Source organism: Chrysemys picta, chromosome 15, assembly GCF_011386835.1.
Source record: "Chrysemys picta bellii isolate R12L10 chromosome 15, ASM1138683v2, whole genome shotgun sequence".
NCBI classification, from domain to species: domain Eukaryota; kingdom Metazoa; phylum Chordata; order Testudines; family Emydidae; genus Chrysemys; species Chrysemys picta.
In genome coordinates this window covers 20,221,321-20,244,553 of record NC_088805.1, presented here as the reverse complement: position 1 = coordinate 20,244,553, position 23,233 = coordinate 20,221,321, and the positions used below count along the sequence as shown (strand labels likewise).

The 23,233-nt window shown below is 44.8% G+C and overlaps 1 protein-coding gene across 10 annotated transcripts in view; it reads right to left on the bottom strand.

The window, feature by feature from the left end:
* The window catches only part of GALNT9 (polypeptide N-acetylgalactosaminyltransferase 9), a 903,908-nt gene that overhangs the window by 296,681 nt on the left and 583,994 nt on the right, over positions 1-23,233 (bottom strand). For 2 of the 10 annotated variants that reach the window (XM_065568521.1, XM_005299529.4), the window contains exon 2: positions 16,726-16,802. The exons of the other annotated variants lie outside the window; for them this stretch is intronic. The gene's annotated coding sequence lies outside the window, so the exon portion shown is untranslated. The remainder of the gene's footprint in view (positions 1-16,725; positions 16,803-23,233) is intronic. 10 annotated transcript variants of the gene reach the window in all.

The window sequence follows — 23,233 nt, the reverse complement described above, 5'->3', positions numbered from 1 at the left end:
CCATAAGCCCCCAGGAAGGGGCAGTGCTTAGCTGTGCTGCTCCTGGAGCAGAGCAAGAACCAGACTGTGACTCAACAATCAGTCCAATCCTCAGTTCCCACCGAATTCCAGCAGCAGAACATGCACCAGCCCTATACCTGGTGCAAATTATTTCCCCCTCTATGCCAGTTCAGCTGCACTGGCCAACACCTTGGGGAAGGAAAGGGTAGCAGTGGCCCTCTGGAGGCTACTCTGCTGTGCTGAGTACCCCACATAAGGGAGGACCTTATGCCTCTTATCCCATCCAGGTGCAGGCACTGGGTCACACACTAGCTCTTAGAGGCCATAGTGGTTGCTTACAAGATCTACTGCCCATGCTGTGGAGAAACAGCCACTTTGCCATGCAAGATAAATTGGAGGGTGACCTTGTTGTAACAGGCAGGGAGGGGAGGACACAAGACGACCCTCGGGTTAGCAAACAAAAAGGGCTTGTCCAAGAAGCAGAGTTATTTGTAAGCCTCTCCAGGCTTGTTTTACTGCTTGATGAACATGCAAACCCCCACCCACGTATTCATCTAAGAACAATGTGAAAGGTGTTATGGATCTTGCACACACACAAAAATGAAGCCCAACAAAAGGGTTATTGTACATGCAAGCTGCTTGGAAGAAAACTAAAGACGAAATGGCAGTGCAATAATTCATGTGGAGTGACTGCTGATCTCACCCCGAGACGTGTCACATGGGAGGGCCAGGGAACTCAGCTGCATAACAAAGAAGCCTGATATTGATATCACTTTTGTTCAAGGAGTGCTTGGGACGGCAGAGAGATGCCCTTACCGTACGCCAAGTCCTCTGATGATATACAGTGCCTCTCCCTCTCTCCCTGCTCCCCCCACCATAGCGTTGGAAGAGAAAGAGAAAAAACAAAGGACAACTCCAAGGCCAGCAGGAAATACACTCCCACATAAGCATCTCTGTGTCTTGTGCAAGGGGATGGGTAGAGACTAGGAGGCTGTTTCCCTCTCATATTAGTTTTACCCCAGTGTAATTATCGAACATCCGTGATGCTACTCCTGATTTACACCAGAATCAGGCCTTATGTGTAGCAGGACCACGCCCATAAAGGAAAGCCTGAAATCAGCTATGACATGAACCAGCAAAGCAGCTTTTGAATGCCGTAACCTTCATCATCGGCACTTTAGCCATACCCTAGGACTAGGATTGCCCACGTTCTAATTGCTGAAAACTGGACCCTGAGGCCCTGCCCCTGCTCCGCCTTTTCCACAAGGGCCTGCCCCATACTTTCTCCTATCTCCCCCTCCCTCACTGCTCTCCTCCCTCCCTCTTCCAGTTGGGCTCCCTCTGCTCCAGGGCTGGGAGGGGAGCTGCAGCCTGACTCAGAGCCTGCCTGCTGGTAGGAGGCAGCCCTGGCTGGATAGGGGGTGGCACCAGTCCAGCGCCTTCCCCTCCTCCTGCAGTAACTGGACTTTTGTGTCGAGTCAGTACATCTGACCTAGGGTGACCAGACGTCCCAATAAAATCGGGACCATCCCGATATTTTGGTGTTTGTCCCGATATTTCGCGCTGCCGGCAGCACTCGGCTTTTTTTTTTTTTGCTCCGCTGGCAGACCCCGCCCTCCCCCCCCATGTGTCCTGATCTTTTCTTCCTCTCATCTGGTCACCCTAATCTGACAGACACTGCCAGGTCCCCTTTTCGACCAGAAAGTCCGATCGAAAACCAGACACCTGGCAACCCCACTCAGGACAGACATGGCCCACTGCTAGTTTTTATTGGTCTCGCTCTGTAAGCAAGTTGCGGGGAGGCTAAGATGCAGCCGATCCCGGGTAGAAGTCAGAGATGTAAGACAGCTGTGGCTCACCAGCACAGTCCCATCAGCCCGGGACCACACGGAAGCTGTAGGTTTTGACGGCAGAGCTGGGGGACACGGTGCCACAGTTATCTCAGCAGCAAGCCATTCATGATGCTGCTTGCCGCAACCATAACACAGTGAATCTCTGTCGAAGGCAGCTATGCAGCACAGCTCTTGGTGCCAGGTGAGAGGGCAGGCAGCTGCACTGAGGGAAAGGCCGCCATGAAGATACTTCTGCTTCCAGCACTTTGGGGCTTCCCTTTATGGCACAGTGCCGTCTCACGGACCCTGCACCTACCTACAGGAAACGAGCTAGAGAGAGACATGCAGCTAGGCTGAGTTTATGGCCTGTCTGAGTCAGACACCGAATCAAATTTCATCCCTGGTGTTGATGTAATTGTTAACAGTCTTCCACAGAAATCTGACATACTCCCCACTTCCCCATTCCCTCCAGAACCCTACGAACTGGGGAGATCCCACACTCTGCCCCTTCACCACCACCCCGATGCTCTCTCACCTGAGGGGAGAGTTGTCTGAAAATGCCCTAAGGTGCAACTCTTGGGATCTCTGCCCAAAGTGGGGATAATTCAGCCTCTGATAAATAACCAACTAAGGGCTTTATAACAGTCATTAAAACACAAAGGGTATCTGGGATATAAAAGAGCAGTCAAGAGGGAAATATATTTGTACATACCTGCAGGCAAATACATTCTGCTGTTCTTAAGTCAGTGCACGCATGACACAGATTCATGCCAGATATTTTTTGTGCTCCAATAACTGAACAATGATTTCAGAGTCATGCACTGCAAGGGTATTAAAGGCACATGGACCTCGAGGCAGTTTGATATAAAAGATTGTTAACATTGCTTTTATGTTTTCTTTTCAAAAGCGGGGGGACAAAAGTTAACCAACATTCTAACAGAAGCCCCTGCCCACACTTACACGGTCATAAGATTGAAAAAAATATATACTCCAAAAAGAAAGAAAAGATCCAGGTCTAGAAACCTGAAAGTCACCCACTGGTTGTAGAGAAGTGGACACTTCCACACGCTCCATTACATTGGCACATAATCCTATTTGCAAAACCAATGCAATCATAAAGCTTCACCAAAACACTTGTAGTTGACTTATCCTACAGTGGAACCTCACTAAGGGCCAGGGATCCAGTGCCCACTGAAGTCAATGAGAGTATTTTCACTGATGGCAATCGGCTTTGCCTCAGGCCCTACTCTTGGGCTGAAATAGTTTTGGCAAGTCAACAAATTTGGACCAACTGATCTGGCTTCTGGGAAGGGCTGAGAGGTGTGAGCCAGGGTATATTCTGCCAAGGTATTTGCTAATGCCATCAGGAAATGGCTGCAAAAATGTTGATACAAATTTACTCAATGCTGCACAACTGTTAGCCTCAGTTAAAAGTTTTGTCATGGAAGTTCGAAATGACTACAGCTCAGTGGAAGCAGAGGTACTAACATTAACAGAAAATATAGGTTCCTCTGATATATCCGATGAGAAGCGTAAAAAAAGCAGGACGTTATTTTTCGATGAAACTAGAGACAATGAAACCAATTTAAAAGGGAAAGAGAAGATCATTGTTGAGACCTTCAATGTTATTTGTGACACAATAATAGTGGAATTGCAGAGTAGAGGTGAATCTCTAAAGAAAACTGTTGATTTATTTTGTGTGTTTTTTGACAGAAACATGAACGAAAATGCCAAAAACCACTACAGTAAGAAATTAAGTGAAATCTACCAAGAGGACATAGGCACAAATCTTTTTGAAGATGAAGTGAAACATTTCATTCATTTTATTGAAAATGATGAGGTCTGTGCTTCGAGATCACCAGTTGATTTGTATAGAATTATACGTGACAGTTTGGGGGCACCCCTTCCAAATGTAGAAACCATTCTGAAAATATTTTAAACAATACCTGTCACAAATGTTTCTGGTGAACGTTCTTTTTCTGTATTGAAACGAGTTAAAAATTATTTGCCAAATATGATGAGTCAGGAACATTTGAGAAGTTTGGCAATATTGACAATTGAAAGTGCCTCTTTACAAAATATTACTTACGATGACTTAATTGATGATTTTGTAAAGAAAAAGTGTAGGGAAAAAAAGCTACCTGAATAATTTTTTTTTTCAGACTGAATAAGTTTCTTCAGTGGAAGTTAACTTTTATTTTTCCATTCATGTGTCATCTATACTTTTTATTTTTTTTTATACATTTTTCACGTTAGCGTAATGCAAATACAAGCTTTCATCTCAACTGTGGTCTGAGAACTCCATTCAGGTGTACCACAGAAAGGCTATTACGTTTTTTGTTTTTGTTTTATAAAGCGCTCTTATCCAAAGCACTTTACAATAGTTAGCTAACGGTACAAACAACATTTGGAAAGATCATTAAGTGGTCCATCGAGACCCTTAGCAATTTTCAAGTGGTCTGTGAAAAAAAAGTTAAACTATAAAAACAATCAAGGTACCTCACTTGATTTTCATTTACTTCCTATTACTTATAATATAGGAGGAGGGTGAATAAAAAAAGAATGAAAAATGTTCTTTTTCTTGGGTGGGTCCCGAGGGGGGGCCTCCAAAAACGAAGCTGTGCACAGGGCCCCACTAACTCTAAATCTGCCACTTCCAGGCTATCAAGATGCCTAGATCTCACGCACAGACTTTTAGTTTTACATTTTGAACTAAAAGAATGAATAAATAAAATACAATTATCTCCAGTTCACAGCTCAAGACAAACAAATGGTTGGCTCTCCTTTGCCCCACTCCTGTTCAGCCATCCTGCATGTCTCCTGTTGCTAACCCTTGGTTGGTTGATTACAAAATACACTGCTTTGCATTTACTGATATATTATGAAGTATTATAAATAGTTACAACTAAATTTAAAGTGTCAACATAAATGAAGGATGCACATTTTGTACTGAATCATCCTTGGTTTCTTTATTGTGTTCACTTACTTGGTAGTATCCAAAATGCAGTAATTCCCATTGGAACTTCCAATCTGGCAAGGTAGTCCTGGATTTTACTTTGATGCAGGTTATTTTGTTAAAGCAGCCGAGTTCCAAGTGTGGGACTAAATGCTGGTGTCAGAAGAAGCATTATTATATTGTGTTTCAACGTCATTTGCGGAATATACTGGTCTTGACAGCTTTCAGAATGAGCTGAGATGGCCACAGAACTGAACCAGTGTGCCTCAACCTCTCTGACATGATCCAGAAAGCCAGTCACTCTAGGGAATCTCTCTGTAGGTTTTTTTCCCATTCCCGCTGGAGCTTAAGCTGAACCTTAATCAATGAGGCATGAAATTGAGATCACACATAAGGCATGCTGGGAAAGGACAAGTTTATCTAAACTTACCAAGCCTGGCGAGTCTCACAGCAGTTCTGAACGAGCGGAAGTATCACAAGTGGCATTTGATATTTGTTAGTTTCATCCACTGGAGTAGTAGGGCACGGTCTGCTCCTGCCTTCTTGTGCCACAAAAACTTACTTAGACTTTACTGGTTGATTACCCACTCTGTGCTGGTTAGTTCAGATCCCTCCCTGTGGTGTTTAGATGTTGCTTGTAATTATTAGAACTGGGAGCACTGGCTTTTGGGAGTCTGAAAGGACAGGAAACAGGAAGGAGGTGGGAGGAGTTGAGGAGGCAAAGTGAGAGTAACAGAGGGTGCAGCAGCAACTTGGTAAAGAGGTTTCCACTTTAAAAATCAAGTCCTGTTGAAGTTTGTTAGTACCTTGCCTGGTTGATACAACACTTCACCAACACCTTTACAGTTTTGTGCAGAAAGTACAACGTACAATATCCCTCTTATCCTCTTCCGAGGGCCCAAGAGGAGAAAAGGTCCCCGTTGCAGGAAATCACTTGGACTCTGGGCTCAGCTCCTCCCCCTTGCACTTCCTACCTGTGCCTTTCTAACAGTTCTCAGCTCACAGGCTAATTGGCTCTTTAGATAATTAACTTCAGTTACCCCAATCAGCCTTCTCCAGGGAACTAATGGGAGTCAGAGCCATCTGAATGCAGGCTCACCTGTTCCCTCCCTGCACTCTGTCACAATTGGATTTAAATTTTCAAATCTGATTTGAAACCAAATCCCCTAAAATAAAAGTGTGATGCTGTGTGGTGGATTCTAACATTATCTAATTTAACTTAAAAGAGATACCCCATTGGTAGTATAAAATTCAGTCATGTCATCTGGGGTCTAATTTATCTCTCCCCTGTGGAGTCCAAGTGCTTTTTCAAGGCTTTTTGGCATTAACAAGCAGGGCCCAAACAGCTGAATTTATAGCACAACTTTGCATCTCTGTTCATCTTTGTATAGGCAATTATGCTGGCAATTTGATCAGGAAGATCAAAAAGAATACAAGATAAGATTTCTGATAAGGTTATTTCCATTAACACATATAGCACCTCAAGCGCAGAGGCCTTCTTGGAGGCCATTAAGCAGCGGAAGTCGGGTTTTGCATGAAATAGCTCATCTTTAGGGGTGCATACTATGCAGCCATTAAACTCTGCCCTTGAATATTTAACCTGTTCTCAAAGCTAAGGGCAGGTTATTGATCAGGCATCCAAGGGCCTGAGCCATATTAATTGGGTTTCCTCCTCTGTGCAGAGATTAGACAAAGGGCAACATTTTAAATGGGTAAGATTCAAGTTGAAGGAATCCAACAATACACACGTGGCTTCCTCTTGGGGTGTAATACAGCAAAGCACTAAAGCATGTGCTTAAGTTGATTTAAAGTTAAGTATGTGCTGAAGTGCTTTGCTGGATCAGGGCCATAGAGGGGAAGAATGTATATGCTGCTAGAGCCGCTCAGAGCCCAGACTAAACTAATCACAAGCCACTGGTTTCAGCCTGAAGCAAAAAGTTGTATTCCAGGAAACAGGGAGAACAGGGAGCTAAGCGCTTGTTGATGGAGCGACAGGGAAGGAGATCAGATCAGACGGAGGATCATAGCAGTGTGGCTAAACTCCCCAGAAGCCTCAGCCTGTACTCCAGACCCTCAGGAAAGCAAAGAAGGGGTGAAGGATAATCAAACCAACATAAGGTGGCGTGAGCTCTAGTATGAACATCAAAAGTAAAAAGGCTTCTTGCATTCTGAGATCGACAAATAAAAGCACAGGGGACTCTTGAGGGCACACCTTTTCCTTTGTTGTAGGGCGAGTCTAGACACCACTGACAGGGGCAGCCCTAGCGCAGATTCACGCATTCAATTGCACCCACAGAAACCATGAAACCAAGGGTGCAAAACCAGGCAAACATAAACTTCTCTCTCTCTCGGAGTTCCAGTTGTCTATGGTCAGGCACAGCTGTAGCCACCCGATTCAATGGGTGTGCTATATTAAACTGCTGGTGGGGCACCAACCACCCTCAGCAGCACTCTCCACCCCAACACTGCAACCTTATTTCCATCCCAGTGCACAGGGGAGCCGGGGAGGCCCCAGAGTGTGGGGGGGGGCAAGGGGATTTGAAGAACAAGCCCACCCACAGCACTCACCCCACAACAGTGGCTCCTGTCCTGCGGGGCTGGGCGCAGCTCCCCACTCCACGCACTGCAACCTGGTGCCCAGGATAGCAGCACCACTCAGGATTTATGGAGGGGCAGCTGGGCCAAACCTGAGTGGCACAGTGATCCTGCACGCCAGGTCGCAGCCCCACTCACACAGATTTGGCCTGGCCACTTCTCCATCAAACCTGAATGGTGATGCGATCCTGTGTGCCGGAGCACAACATTCCAGAGAGGGGAGCTGAGCCCAGCCCCACAGGACAGGAGCCAACACTGCGGGGTGAGTGTGGGGCAAGCAGCCCGCATGCCGTCACCCCGCATGACCCCCTCACTGGGTCAGGATTAGGATTGCAGTGCTGGGGTAGAGGTTGCTGCTGAGGATGGTCACCCACTGCATTGAGGGGCTACATCAACCCCGACCGCAGAGAGACTCTAGACTCTCTTTCTATATTACCTTTTTAATTTATTAACAGGGCAATTTGTTCCTGTCGAAGATAATCTGCTTCCTCATCAGCCCCTTGGCTGACTTTCTCCATGCATTCCTCTTAGGCTCCCCTCAGGGCTTCCCCCTGGAGTTCTCCACAAACAGGTTGTGTAGTGTTGTGTGCTTCCTTAAGCACAGTGTTTCTCAAACTGGAGTCACCGCTTGTGTAGGGAAAGCCCCTGGCGGGCCGGGCCGGTTTGTTTACCTGCCCCATCCGCAGGTCCAGCCGATCGCGGCTCCCACTGACCACGGTTCGCCGCTGCAGGCCAATGGGGACTGCTAGAAGCAGTGGCCAGTAAGTCCTTCGGCCCACGCCGCTTCCAGCAGCTCACAATGGCCTGGAACCACGATCAGCCGGACCTGTGGATGGGGCAGGTAAACAAACTGGCCCACCAGGGACTTTCCCTACACAAGCAGCGACCCCAGTTTGAGAAACACCGCTTAAGCACATTTTTCAAGTATAACAAATAAGCTGTTAATAATAGACACATAGGGAAAAATCCTAGCCCTACTGAAGTCAACAGCAAAACTCCCATTGAGTTTAATAGGGTCAGGATGTCCCCCAGAGGTTTTTAAAACCATTAAGATAATCTACTCTGACCTCGTGCATACCACAAGCTAGAGAATTTCAAGCAATAATTCCTGCATCTTGCCCATCTCTTATAAACAAAGTCTGGAACATTCATCATGGTTTATAAAGCCCTTTGGAACCCTCCTCCAAGGAAAGGCTTCAGATAAATGCAGTAATTAAAAAAAAATACAAGCTAATAGCAGATATTGGTTGAGACCCAGGAATTATTAAAGTTAATAATACCACCAGGGCTTCTTCCCTCTGCCCCCCATCTTACAACACTGAATTATAAGAATGCCCTCAATTCAATCTGAATTTTCCTGCACTTTAAAAATGTAGTAATCCTAGTGTGGCTGAGGTTTTTGTTTGGGGGGCAGGAGGGTTGGTATTAAGAAAATGTAAATTTTTGTTCACTTTGAGTCAATGTAAATTTCAGTCATTATTTTATTTCTCCAAGCGCGGAGGGAATTACAGCACCATGCTCCCTTGAAAGTGTATAGATTGTGCTTCCTCAGCACACCAGCTCTCTCCTCTGATTGTTGCTGATTAGTACAAAGAGCTGCAAAAAGAATAAAAAAGGAGCTAAAGGAAAGAATGGAAGGCCAAGGCAGGCATTTGCAGTTGTGAACTACACCAGATGTTCAAAGAATGGTAGCATAAACCCGCTAATGCAAATCATGCTGGTAATCTAGATTTAGCATGATTATCAGAGGCAATTGCAAATGAAGGCAAAGAAATAAAATCATTTGCTAAATCCATACCACCTAATGAGGGGGCAGCACTCAGAAGAGTTTTTACAGCTGGTTCCTTCCGGAAGAAGCAACAATCATTCCACTGAAAAACTGCACATTAAAACAAGCGACCCTAAAACATACATTATGATCTAAGTTATTTTATATATCAAAATTAAAGACAGTTTGTGGAGTCGTGACCACGTGAAGTATATGAACCCTCTTACAAAGTAAAGATTCATCCAACATGTAGCGCACATCTGAATAGAGGCAGAAGCATCATGTGAAACAAATGCTATTGTTCTTTAAAAAAATATGAGAGAGTTAATTGCTTCATAATGGAGAGGGTATTGAAGTATGAAAACAATCTGCAATTCTGGTAATGGTTCTATGTCCACATGATGAGATTTGATTACATTCTTTTTATCACTAAATTAAATCCCCACTATTGCCTGTCTGCTTGCATTAGATCTCTTTAAATCTTAATAGACTCCAGCTCCATTCTGGAAGTGTTGGAGGCAGATCACTCAAAATGACCATTCACGTGGGGGGCAGGGGCGCAAGAGGGGGCTGGAATTGAGTACAGTAAAAAGCTTGACAGTATAAGAAAAAGGGATTGTGTCAGGGGCAGAGCTGGAATACAGGGAGCAGAGAACAATTTTTCAGTTACCAAAAAGGAGGATTACAAGGAGCTTAGTTTTAGAATGGGAAGCATCTCGCAAATAAATATTACGAGCGGTCATAGCAATCATTAAAGTCAGTGGTAAAACACTCATTGGACTATTATTGAATTATACGGCAACTGGGGTCCCGTTGTCTTAGACACTATAAGAGTGCTTATTAAGAGACAGCCCACACCCCAAAGATGGGCTGCAGCCTATCCACGTATCATACAAGCTTTATACTGTCTTCTTTCCAGTAATATAACCTTAAAATGGAGCACCATGATGAACTCTGGCATGGGTTATTTCCAAAGCACAGACAACGCCCTATAGGTCTGACTCAAGCCCTCTGAAGTCAATGGAAAGACACCCATTGATGTCAAGGGGCTTTGCCTCAGGCCTTTTAGGGAGAATTTTAGGAGTACACGTGTTCTACTAGCCCAGAGATCTGATTGTGACAATTCTCTATTGTTATCTGTTCTAGTATATATTTTAAATGTATGCAGGGAGCATCTTCGGATACATTACATATAAATTCCACCTGTGAGTTTTCCACCTGGGATATTATAGACTTATCCCCAGCCAAATTTCTTTTTGATATGAAATAATGATACTGAGCTAATCAAGCACAAAACTGCATCTTTTAAACAATCATGTCTGTGGTGATGACACTTTTAGCTTTTCAGGAAAATATTAGTCAGATCCCATGTTCCCTGTTTAGAAAAAGAAAAGGACCTAGTTAGCATCTGAAACAACTGAACATTGTTATAAAGTGGTAGGTATTTTAGGCTTCAATCCTGCCAGATGCTGAGCCCTCTGGCCCAGAGTTTAATTTTATTTGTGACAAATTTTGAAAAACAGAAAAATATTTTTCTGTTTACAGATGGGAAAAAAAATTTAATCAACATTTTTCATCACAGATTCTTTTTTTTAAATCAAAAACTTTTGCCCTCGTTTTTTTCTCTTCTTTCCTGTCTTCTTCCCATTTTTTGCCACTGAAAAAGGTGGGGCAAAAGACAATATACAAAAATGAAAAAAAAAATCAGTTTGGGGTTTTGTAAAACACAAAATGAACTCCCCCCCCCCCAAAAAAAACCACCCAAATTTCTACAAAATGAAAAATGTTCACTCACATTTCCCGTTTCCAAAAAGGCCGTTTATTTAAAATGTTTCTTTGAAAAAATTTGACCAATTCTAGTGCCTAACTTTAAACACATGAGTGGGGCTAAGCACATTAGGTTTAGTTACCTGGCTGAATTGGGGTCAGAATACTCAGTCCACTCTGCTACTAATTATTATGGGGGGTGGGGTCAGATCATTGCCTTCTGCAGTAAAAGCCATGGGAGGGAGCTCAGGAGGGAGATCCTGTGTGGATCCCCTTGTGTGTTCCCCCAATCAGGAAGGCAGAGTCTTCCTCCCCATGGGAAAGGCCATGGGATCACCTTTAAACCTCGTTGACCTCCAAGGATCCATGCAGAAGCCTCCAGCTGTTCCCATTCCCCACAGCTCCCTGTCTGCATAACTCCATTTGTAACATATGTCTTGAACACCTTCACAATCAGCCAGAATACGATCACATCTAAAATAGGATGTAGAACTGATCAACAGCCCTGCTGTGTTTTTATAACCTTTGCTATTTCAGTGCTAGGTCCTTTAAAAATGATCCATTAGATACATTGCACAAATAAATATCATAAAACATTCTATGAAGAATATTCTGAAGAGGAGCTCTGTGGAGCTTGAAAGCTTCTCTTTCACCAATAGTTTGTCCAGTAAACGATATTACCTCACTCACCTTTTCTCTCTCTCAAAATAGTCTAACCTTTTCATAATACAGTTTACCCATCTACTTGCTTACTGAACCACTGCTATGCTTATTGAGCTCACCCCCGTGGAAATCACAATTAATTTGGAACTCATCGCTACACAAAAATAGCTTACAAGATGTGCCATTATCTTGCCCTTCTCTCTATATTAATTTCATCTGCCACCATGTTGCACATTCCTGAGTTTTATTAGGTCCTGAAGCTCTTCACACAATGTCCTTAGTGTTGATTCAGCTTGATCATTCCACGGGCATTGAAATACTAACCTAAAGTTTACTGAAAGAGCTTAGTAAATAAACCCCAGTCACTTTATTTATTCACCAGAGCAAATTGTATGTTGTCTCATATTTCCCTAAAATAAATGTACTTTGGATTGTAGAGTTGGATTAAATATTGCCTGCCCGCAATTTGACCTATGGCTGCCTGCTGTGGGCAGTGAATGACTGGGTGCTACACAGCAATTCAACCATTAATAATGCTTCAAGATTGCCATATTATCTCCCATAATAGGTAGATCCCAACAGCAAAATATATTCTCATTGTAGAGACAGCACTGGCCTTAGAGACCTCAATCACTGAAAAATTCAGCTAAACCTAATGGAAAATGATCGGTCCGCCAAAACGTGAGCCAATGTCCATGTAAACCCCATGTAACATAATGTTTTGTTTCTTCAGCCCTGACTTGCCTTGATAAGCTGCTAGGAGAGTCCAAGTAATGAAAGGTATAGTCACAATTAATTGCAGTTTTAATCACACTGTTAAACAATAATAGAATACCAGTTTAAATGTATTATAAATGTTTTTGGAGGTTTTTCTACATTTTCAAATATTTTGATTTCAATTACAACACAACACAAAGTGTACAATGTTCACTTTATATTATTATTTTTATTACAAATATTTGCACTGCAAAAAGATAAGCAAAAGAAATAGTATTTTTCAATTCACCTGATACAAGTACTGTAGTGCAATCTCTTTATCATGAAAGCGCAACTTACAAATGTAGATTTGTTTTTACGTAACTGCACTCAAAAACAAAACAGTGTAAAACTTTAGAGCCTACAAATCGAAGCATGAAGGGGTACGTGAATGTTTAGCATATCTGGCATGTAAATACCTTGCAATGCCAGCTACAAAAGTGCCATGCAAATACTTGTTCTCACTTTCAGGTGACATTGTAAATAAGAAGCGGGCAGCATTATCTTCCATAAATGTAAACAAATTTGCTTGTCTTAGCAATTGGCTGAACAAGAAGTAGGACTGAGTGGCCTTGTATGAGGTGAATTGAACAATACTATTTGTTGGGGGTTTTTTTTACAGTGCAAATATTTGTAATAAAAAATAATAATATTAAGTGAGCACCGAACACTTTGTATTCTATGTTGTAATTGAAATAAATATATTTGAAAATGTAGTAAAATATCCAAAATATTTATAATAAATTTAAATTGGTATTCTACTATTGTTTAACAGTGCGATTAAAACTGCGATTAGTCACAACAATTTTTTAATCTAGTTTATTTGTTTTGCGTTAATCACATGCATTAACTGCGATTAATTGACTGCCCAAGTATAGTCTTTAACTTTAAATCAGCTGTATAGTATACTTATCACCTTGCTAACTGCATGTCTCAGCTGCGCCCTTTCACAAGGCAATATGGAAACCAGCAGGACCAAAGACCCAGCACCAGACTTCAGACAGGGTGACCAGATGTCCCGATTTTATAGGGACAGTCCCGATATTTGGGGCTTTGTCTTATATAGGTGCCAATTACCCCCCACCCCCTTTCCCGATTTTTCACCTTTGCTATCTGGTCACCCTAACTTCAGATAAGTGGGACCCCAAGGAGAAAGCTAGCTGTCAGAGCTAATGGGCCTTTTTTCTCTAGAATCACTGACAGCCAAGGGGTTGGAGACTTGGGTGTGCAATTTATAAGCCCCACTGTTGGACTGGGGAAAAATCAGCTGCCTGGACTAACCTGGTACACTGTATTAGAACTTTTCTAATGGTCCCATCAGTTTCTGCAGAATTTAAGCTCTCATTTAACAAATATTATGGTTGGGGAAAAAAAGAAAAAAAAAGCTTCTGAATGAATGGGATGCAGTAGCATCAACTCCCGATGTCTGCCTGAAGCCACAGCTCAGGAAGAGTTGTGAACTGTGCAAATCATTTCAAAAGCATGTTGTCCCTGAAACCCAATGACGCCACTTTAAATGCCAACACTGGTAAATATTTCTCTATTTACCATTTTCAGCAGACATATCTACCAAGAGCTTGAGTAGAGCACCACCACCCACTCTTGCCAGTAACTAGCCCTCAGACTTGTTGCTAATGCAATGTGAATACTCAAATAACTAGTCCTCTTACTTGTGCTTAGGGACAGCCCTGAGAAGCAACATCTGTGGCACATCACCTATATTTTTAGCTTATTTTTTAGAACACTGAACTTAATTTCAGGCGAACAGCCTAGTTTTTGAAACTCCTGCTGCTCAAAGGATCTGCATAACTCATTCATAATGTCACCACTTGGGCACAATGCACCCATCACAACTCATGCTGATAAAACCTTTATACAACGCCTAACTAGGAAGTCTATAACTACCCCTTAAGCTCCTTCTGAGCTACATAAAGTCATTAAACACCAACAAGCAAAAAAACTTCCAAAGAGCATCCTCCATTGTTGGAGGAACCTGATGGGACCCATTGTGAGCAAGAGTAACATCATTTAATGAATATTCATTACATTAACATTCTCCCCCGCAGCCTTCATTCTCACCAGCAGTGAGTGCCGCAGTAAAAGATGGAAGCAGAATAGCTTTAAATGGCTTTTAATGTTCTCAGGGCTCCTGGTGTCTCATTTGATTCAGGCAGCCTGGATTCTCTTGAAAATGGAGCGGGCCGTAAAGTGGTGGCGTAAGCTTCACAATTCTTTACCTCCAGCATAAATACATTCTAGAAATAAAAGCCAGGGGATATATTTGCGTGGAATGTAGATAACGCTGAGATTGAAACGAGCGATCATCCTTGAAATGGGGGACAGCAGGGCCCCAGTGTTGCAACCAGCACATCCCCTGTGCAATGGGATGCTCAGGGAGGGATTCTAGCTCTCCCCAATCGCTCCTTGAGCTGCTGCAGTTCATCCAATGGTCCCAGTGCAGGGCTGTGCAGACATGGCACAATCCAGCCTTGTGAGTTTTAAAATAAGGTGTCTCCGAGCTACTAGAATGATCCTCAATTACCCTTTTTATCCTACATTTTAACTTCAAGTAAAGAAAAGCTATTTCCTAGATTCAAGCTAAGTGTAATTTTGGGGCGAGGAAAGAAATTACAGGCTGTGTTATGTGCACCCCCCCAGGGAGCTATTACTAGCTTATGAAAGGAGACCATAGTTAGAAAGCTATACAGGGCATGTAGATTTAGTTTAATCTTACATTGTTTCAAGTCCTTCTTAGTACTTGTCCACTTGTTCCTGCTGTTTTGACCAATTTAGCTTTACTGTGGGTATGTTATTGATACCCATGCTAGCAAACAACCATGTCTGAGCATTTTGCTGGAACACTTAAATGAACATTAAAAAAGAGTCCTAGTTTGGTTTTAATGCTGATTCATGTACTCTGGCTCCAATGAAGATGTTTTGTTTTGATTCTCAAAATGGCTTCATTTTTTATTTTTTTAAAAAGCCTGCCAAACCAGTTAGTGATTGGATAATGCATCTGGTTCAAGATGCATGTAAGTGCACTAGGCACTGTGGAAAGGAAAATAACTGATACATTTTTAATACTAATGTATTGTGAAGCATTTAAATATGCACTCAGGTTCACGGCCTGAGCAGAATATGCAAGGGAAAAAGTGACATTATAGGAAAGCTAAATCAGAACCCATCACTACATTAAAGACAATGATTTCTGAGAGAAGGTTTGTCTCTCAAAAAACCCCACTAATAATTTATCTGAGCTGCAGGCTTCAGTGCCAGGTATAAGCATAATTTATTCATGTTCGTAATGTTTTGTTTCCTAGCCGCTGAAATGTTTGAAGGAACTCTAGATGCCAAGGATAACTATAGGAAAACAGCTCTATGGGGCCAACTAAAGGAGAATAAAGCTGATTGATAGAGGGGTGAAAAAAGGTCACCTGATAAATTCTAAAGAGTCTCTTGACCTTTTGTGACCACAATTTTGTCAGGTGGACTTCTTGATTTGTCCTCAGGCTTTAATGCTCTGATTGTTTAATGTCTTGACAGGAGTCTGATTTATACCTGCCTCTGGAGATTTCCATTACTTGCATCTGAAGAAGTGAGGTTCTTACCCACGAAAGCTTATGCTCCCAATACTTCTGTTAGTCTTAAAGGTGCCACAGGACCCTCTTTTGCTTTTGACAGGAGTGGTTAATAGTAGTAGTAGTAGTATAGTAATGCCTAAATACTTCAAAAATCAGCCCTATTGTGTTAGGCACTGTGCAGGCACACAGAAAGAGACACTCCCCACCCGAGTTTACAATTTAAATAGAAAAGGGATTGGAGGCAATTATCCCTGTTTATGGGCTGGAAGAGAGGCACAGAAAGATTAAACAAGTCACCAGGGATTGCCCAGGAGGTCTGCAAAGGAGTCGGGCATTATTGAAGCCTTTTCTCCTGAATCCTAGCCCAGTACCTAAGCCACAAGACCTGAATGTTCAATTTGCACCAGCTCAGAAGCATACCCGAATGTGGCAATAGCGTGCCATCAACCTGTCAGGATTGGCGTGCCAGGAGAAAATACACTGGTTGCACAAGAGTCATTTGTCCTCAAACAAGCTTCTCTCAGGGCCAGATTCTGCTGTCCTTACTCAAACTCCTCCTCACTACTTTCAGTGGAACTATTCATGGAATAACATGCTAGTTGCTAGTCAGCCTCTAAAGACGGTATGCTTGTGCCCATAATCAGGAGGTCCTTTTAAATACTCTCAAGGACAATTGTGACCGTGCAAGTTGCCACTGGAAACAGAGAAAGCTAAGAAATCAAACCCTGGAAGGGTTAATTCAAAGAGAGCTGCAGAGCTAGCATCTCCATTTGGTCTAAAGAACAGAGACTAAGAGGACATTCTTACCTTAAGGCAGTGTTTTTTGATAGTTTTCTCTGGAAGCAGGAGAACCCACAGCATCTGCTTGACTCCATGTTAGATCCCTGAAAGCAAGGGGTGTGGTAAGTGGTGCTATTTATACTTTTATACAGCACCGCCTGGAGCTAGAATGCAGTACTGCAAGGAAAACAGCTCTGGAACTTCCCAGTGGAGAGTGGAAAACTGTAAAATATTAGTTAGCTTGATTTGTTCTGATTTTGTTTTCCCTTGGATGGTTTGTTATTGGTGGCCTCTTCTTCCAATCCAGAGCAAGTAAGGTGGAATGTTGTTTTTTGGTTTTTTTTTTACTTTTGTTTTTTGTTTTTTTTTTTACACACACACGCACACACACACAATGGAGGGGGAGGGGAATAACACTGAGGTGGAGGGAAATGACTGGATGGAACCAAGAGGGGGTGGAGCTAAGGAACTATAAAGCTGCTCTCCAGAGCATAGCAACTCAGTACTTAATGAAGCTTGCATCTCACCACAAGGATTTTTTGCCTGATTCTGTCTGGCCTTTAGAAGTAGATTTTAGGTAGTAGGGATGATTTCCCATGATTATTGTTAGTGGGATTTTGTGAGTCAAATTAATGGATTCCTTGGGGGATCTTGTATTAAAGTGCTTTATTTTTGATATTTACAATGGACTCAGTTTCTTTCTCCCCTCTCTCCCTCCCCTGATTCTGTGAGGCTGTCACCTATCTCTCTCATACTGCAATTTTGCTATGATAATGAAACTCACTTCTGTTCTTGAAGTAGACTGCTGGGAGTAATGTGACAGCACAGGGATCAGTGAGGAAAAAACAACTAATGTGTAAAGTATGGAGAGAGAGAGAGAGAGAATCCCAGATAAATTGTCTGAGGCACTGTATGATGACGAGTGCTGGAGTTATTCTTGTAGATGGAGTAGAATTCCATGCATTGCTCTCACTATCTCATACATGTGAATTTAGCAGATTTCCCTGCTGTCCCTGGAAAACGGATAGGCTAGGTTCTGATGTTGATCACATCTGCAGTCACTCCGGTGGACTGGAGATTATCATCAGCCCAGTTGACCACACTGCTCAAGTGGTGTTAAACCAATGATGCAGTGAACTTTAGGATAATGGTGCAAAATCAAGTCTCTGTGATTGTCAAATCTGCTTTTAATACCAGGCCTACGATGTGGTGGAGTGGCACTCTACCCCACGGCCGGGATGGATTCTTGTTAATCAGCAAGTTACTTTAGGGTTATATTGTGCCTCCAGACATAGCCTTCAGCAAGGAGTGATGTGGGCAGGTCTACACTACCCGCCGGATCGGCGGGTAACGATCATTCTATCAGGGGTCGATTTATCGTGTCTAGTCTAGACACAATAAATCGATCCCCAAGCGCTCTCCCGTCAACTCTGGTACACCACCGCCGCTAGAGGCGCAAGTGGAGTCGATGGGGGAGTGGCAGCAGTCGACTCAGTGCTGTGAGGATGGGAGGTAAGTCGACCTAAATACGTCGACTTCAGCTACGCTATTCTCATAGCTGAAGTTGCATATCTTAGGTCGATTCTCCCCTGCCCAGTGTAGACCAGGGCTAAATTGCACTGCCTCAAGAGAAGCTCTAGTTGGCACTGTGATGCTGAGGTGCCCCTCTGAGACACAATGTGTCCCATCATTCCCTTGTACTCCATCAGATGTAACTACCGCAGCCCTTGAAAGAATGCCATTTATTTTTCCTCGTTTACATCTGGCTGGCTAAGCTAGCCAAAGGTTCCTCATTCCTCACCCTTCTATGGCTCCCTACCTACCCAGTTGCTTGCAATGAGACTAGGTTATGTTCCAGACCTGAACACAAGATCTTACTGAGACAAGCAAATGGAAATAGGTGGTAAAGAAATCTTACTCCCCTGTTTGGGTAAGACCAGGGCCAAACTTAACCCTGGTGGCGTAATATTTACCATGTTGCTAATTCTTTATTTTGGTGCCTCTCTTCATTTCGAGGGACTTCAGATACACAGAAGAATTAGTTGCAGTTGTTAGCACCGATAGAATATGAACGGCTTGCAAAAAAAGAGAAAAAGGGGAGGGGGGAGAATGGTAGGGAAGCATCTGGTTCTGTAATGGTATTTCCATTCAGTTGCTGAATCGGGCAACATCCTCAGATTAGTTCTGTCACTATTTGGAACACACAGCCTCTATGCTATTGATTTTTAAGATGATGAGCTAATTTGTGCAGTCCTTTGCCATTTATGATCTATTAGCTGAAGCCATTATCAGCTATTCTGTGATGTCTGGAAATCCATAGTCTATAGAAACAAGCTGTCATAAAAAACCCGAGAAAACTGGGTCTGCTTTTGTTGTACTGGCCCTTGTTAGTTACTATTAAAGAGCGAGTTTTCCCATGAACTCACCTATCTTTTGGGCCTTTGCTCAGTTGCACATTTAAATACATTCTCATGCTTAAACACGTCTATGAAGTAAAGATTAATCTTTGACAAAATAATATTGAGGATTTTTCAGCTGTAGATTTCACTTAAAGCACGTGCTTTACAAAGATGATAAATCTCCTTCCCCTTTCCCCCAACCCTCATTTTAAAGGTGGGGAAACTGAGGCACAGGGGCCCAAGGTCACCCAGGAGCACAGCCAGGAAAAGAACCTACATCTTCTGAGTCCCAGTACAATACCCGATCCACTGGGCCACACTACCTCTCAAAAGACCACAAAATCCTGGAAATGCACACTTTAGATACGTTTTTCAGTTATCGCCTATTTCATACTGAGTAGTTCAAATTCAGACCCTTAGAATGTCAACTCTTTGGGGCAGTGACTGTGTCTTTTGTATGGATGTAGTGCACACAGAGGTGAAAGTAAGCCGGTACGGTACAGTCCGGCGTACCAGCAAGAGCCAGTACACCGTGCCGGACTGCACCGGCTTCCGCGGTGGGGATTTAAACGGCGCTGGGCTCCGAGCCCTTTAAATCCTGCCCACGGCTTCGGCGGCTGGGCTGGGGCCGGGATTTAAAGAGCTCAGAGCTCCCGCGGCTGCGGGCGGCCTAGAGCCCTTTAAATCTTACCCGTGGCTCTGGCGGCTGGGCCGGGGCCGGGATTTAAAGGGCTCGGGGCTCCCCGCAGCGGCAGGCGCTCCGGGCCCTTTAAATCCCACCCGCAGCTCCAGCAGCCGGAGCTGTGGTGGAGATTTAAAGGGCCCGGAGCACCGTAGTGGCCGGAGTCCCAGGCCCTTTAATTTGCCCCTGAGCCCCGGGGGCTCCCAGCCACCTCTGCAGCTGGGAGCCCCGGGTTGATTTAAAGGCCCTGGGGCTCCCAGCCACAGCTGGTGCCCCAGGGCCTTTAAATCTTGAGAGGCCCCACCTCTTCAGGATGAGGCCACGCCCACCTCAGGACTCCGGCAGTACCGGTAAGTCCTGTAAGTTACTTTCACCCCTGGATGCACACTATACTTTTGAATCCTCAATGAATATATAACAAAGGTAAGTATGCTGGTGGATATTGAATGTCAGTTAGGAAAATTCAGTTAAACATATTCACTAAAGAATGTGCTGACTCACACTTAGACGGGAAAGTGAAAATGAAATCAATCAGTGACGCTCCACAAAGCAATGACAATCAGCCACCTTCTGTGTCTCCACACCGCTGAAAGAGGTTGCAGAGGTCCACCTCCTATCCAGATGTTGCAAAGGCTTCTGATGTTGCTTAATTTTCTGCACTGTGGGTTAGTCCTTTTGAAATTGATTGGACTCCATGCAATGTGTAAAGTTAAACACATTCATAAGTCTTTGCAAAGTGAGGTTGTATAGTGGAAATTGCATCATCACAACTCTGTAGCACCACACACAGATGCAGTATCATGATACAAATGTCGGGACATCACCCTAGCACCCTCCCCAAACGTAGCCTTTTGACCAGGGTGCAGTGTGAGAAAACTTGACTGCCTGCCCTACACGTGACAGGACATTTGACCAGCCCACTAACACATCCTGCCGAATAGTCATTTTGGTCTGTGCGCTCCCAGCGACCAAAGCCAGCAATATGGAGAAGGCACCTTTTGAAGAACTTCTCTTGCTTGTGCAAGAGCCGGTGCGCCGTACCAGGGTGGCCCAGCTTCTCCAGGCAGCAATTTAAAGGACCTGCGGCTCCTAGCAGCGACTGGAGCCCCAGGCCCTTTAAATTGCCGCCAGAACCCCACTGCTGGAGCCCTGGGGTAGCGGCAGCAGGGCTCCGGGGGTTATTTAAAGGGCCAGGGCTCCCACTGCCTCTACTGCCCTGGGCCCTTTAAATAGCTGCTGGAGCCCCGCCGCCGCTACCCCAGGGCTCCGGGGGCTATTTAAAGGGCTGGGGCGGTAGAAGCAGTGGGAGTCCTGGGCCCTTTAAATGGCCCCTGGAGCCCTGTTGCCGGAGCCCTGGGATAGCAGTGGCAGTTGGGGGCTCCGGCAGAGGTTTAAAGTGCAGGAGCCGTAGCAGTGTCTGAGCCCTGGGCCCTTTAAACTGCTGCCGGAGCCCCTGGCTGCTGCTGCTACCCCAGCAGGGAGGGCACTTACCGGTACAGGGCGGGCCGGGGCTGGCTCTGACCCCCCATCCCATCCCTTCTGCCTGAGGCCCTGCCCCTTCCGGGGGCCAGAGCCGGCCCCAACCCAGCCCTGTACAGATAAGTCCCTATTTCTACTTTCACCCCTGCTTAGTCTCCATTGCAAACACAGAAGGGTCTCCGATGGGGCATTTACAGCTCATCAGTCAGAAAGCAATGGAAAGGTTAAATGCTGACTCGGCGAGCTGCTGCACTACAACAAGTGGGGGGTGGCTTCAGTTTCCCTGGAGTCAATTGGTGATTCTTGGGAAAGAGGACAGAGGAGGTTGGCCCAGAAAGATTGTGGGATACTTTTGACAAACTCCCTGGACCCAAGTCAGGGGCTCTGCATCTACTCTGTAATGCAATCGGACTTGAACCCCAGGTCCTGGCTTGACTTGGGTTCAAACCCTCCACCCCGACAGGAGCCTACGACTGTGGATCTGAGCCAGGGACTGCGACATTGTGTGTATAGACAGAAGGGGGGATGGGCTCATGCTGCAGTGTAAATATACCCTGGGAGTGTGGGATGTGGAACCCCCAAATGCTGTATGCACCTCAAGAGCTCCAGGCTGAGAAATCACTGCTATAAAGGGACCAAATAAAATAAGATTCAATGACAAAGCTACTGACAACCTTAACAGCAGAGCTTCTTCACAAGCCGTATGGAAACAACTTCGTAACTCAAGCTGTTTCCGCTCAGTGCTCTTGAGATGATCATCTTTCCAACAGTATAAAACCGAGGCAGTCACCCCACAGCATATGCTTCTCAAATAATCAAGACAAGTGAGGGGAACTAAGGGCACTAAGGGTGTTGTTTATAAGTTCACTTAAGATTTAACTCAGCACATAGTGAACAGCATTGAGCTCATTTTTCTTTTTAATTAGCCACCATATGCACTTCAATGGGCCCAGACTAACAGAGCTGCTGCTGTCAGCACTTGTCGGGAGAATGGATTATTATAAGCTGCTCAGACAGGTGAAGGAGTGGGCATTGAGGCTGACATGGGACAGCATCTACAGAGGATTTACTCATGTGAGGCAGTTAACTTCACTGGGGTCTGGGTTTGGAAATAGTCTGGGCAGGGGAAGGTTGTTAAGGAGAAAACAATTCTCAGTGAATTGTAATGAAAGCATGATTCATTTCAGGGCCCAAGCTGCTGACAAAGTGTACAGGCACTCTGCAATTAGAATAAGGACTTTCTGGAGAGGTAGCACAAAGGACCATAGAATGCAGGGCATTACACAACCTGTGCGAGGCTGGATTTTTGTATAATTGGAGTGGAAACATGTTGAGATTCATCTTTCCCTCTTAATCCATGCAAAATCAACATACACCCACATGTAAACAGTCAAAGGGGGGGGGGCGGGTATTACAACTAATCATCGTACAGACTTGATCAGAAATATGCAAATGTAAAAAGATCCATCTCAGAGCCTAGCTGGGCAGATCTGTTCAGTCATGCCTTAGTACAACAGTCTCACCAGGGCCGGTGCAACCTATTAGGTGACCTAGGCGGTCGCCTAGGGCACTAGCATTTGGGGGGGGCCATTTTCTTCGGCGGCGACCGCAGCAGCCGGATCTTCGGCCACCCCGGTCGTCGTCAGCATTTAGGCGGAGGGAGCTGGGGCAGGGGGGTGCAGGGAGGGCCACCTGCAGCAAGTAAGGGTGAGGGCAGCACGCAGGGGAACTCCCAGCCCCAGCTCACCTCTGCTCCACCTCCTTCCCTGAGCACGCCGTCCCTGCTCCGCTTCTCCCGCCTCCCAGGCTTGCGGCGCCAATCAGCTGATTGGCGCCGCAAGCCTGGAAGGCAGGAGAAACGGAGCAGCGACGGTGTGCTCAGGGAAGGAGGTGGAGCAGAGGTGAGCTGGGGCGGGGAGCTGCCGCACGGCTCCCCGGTCTGGGGGGAGAGCTGACGGGGGGGGGCGCCTTAGGG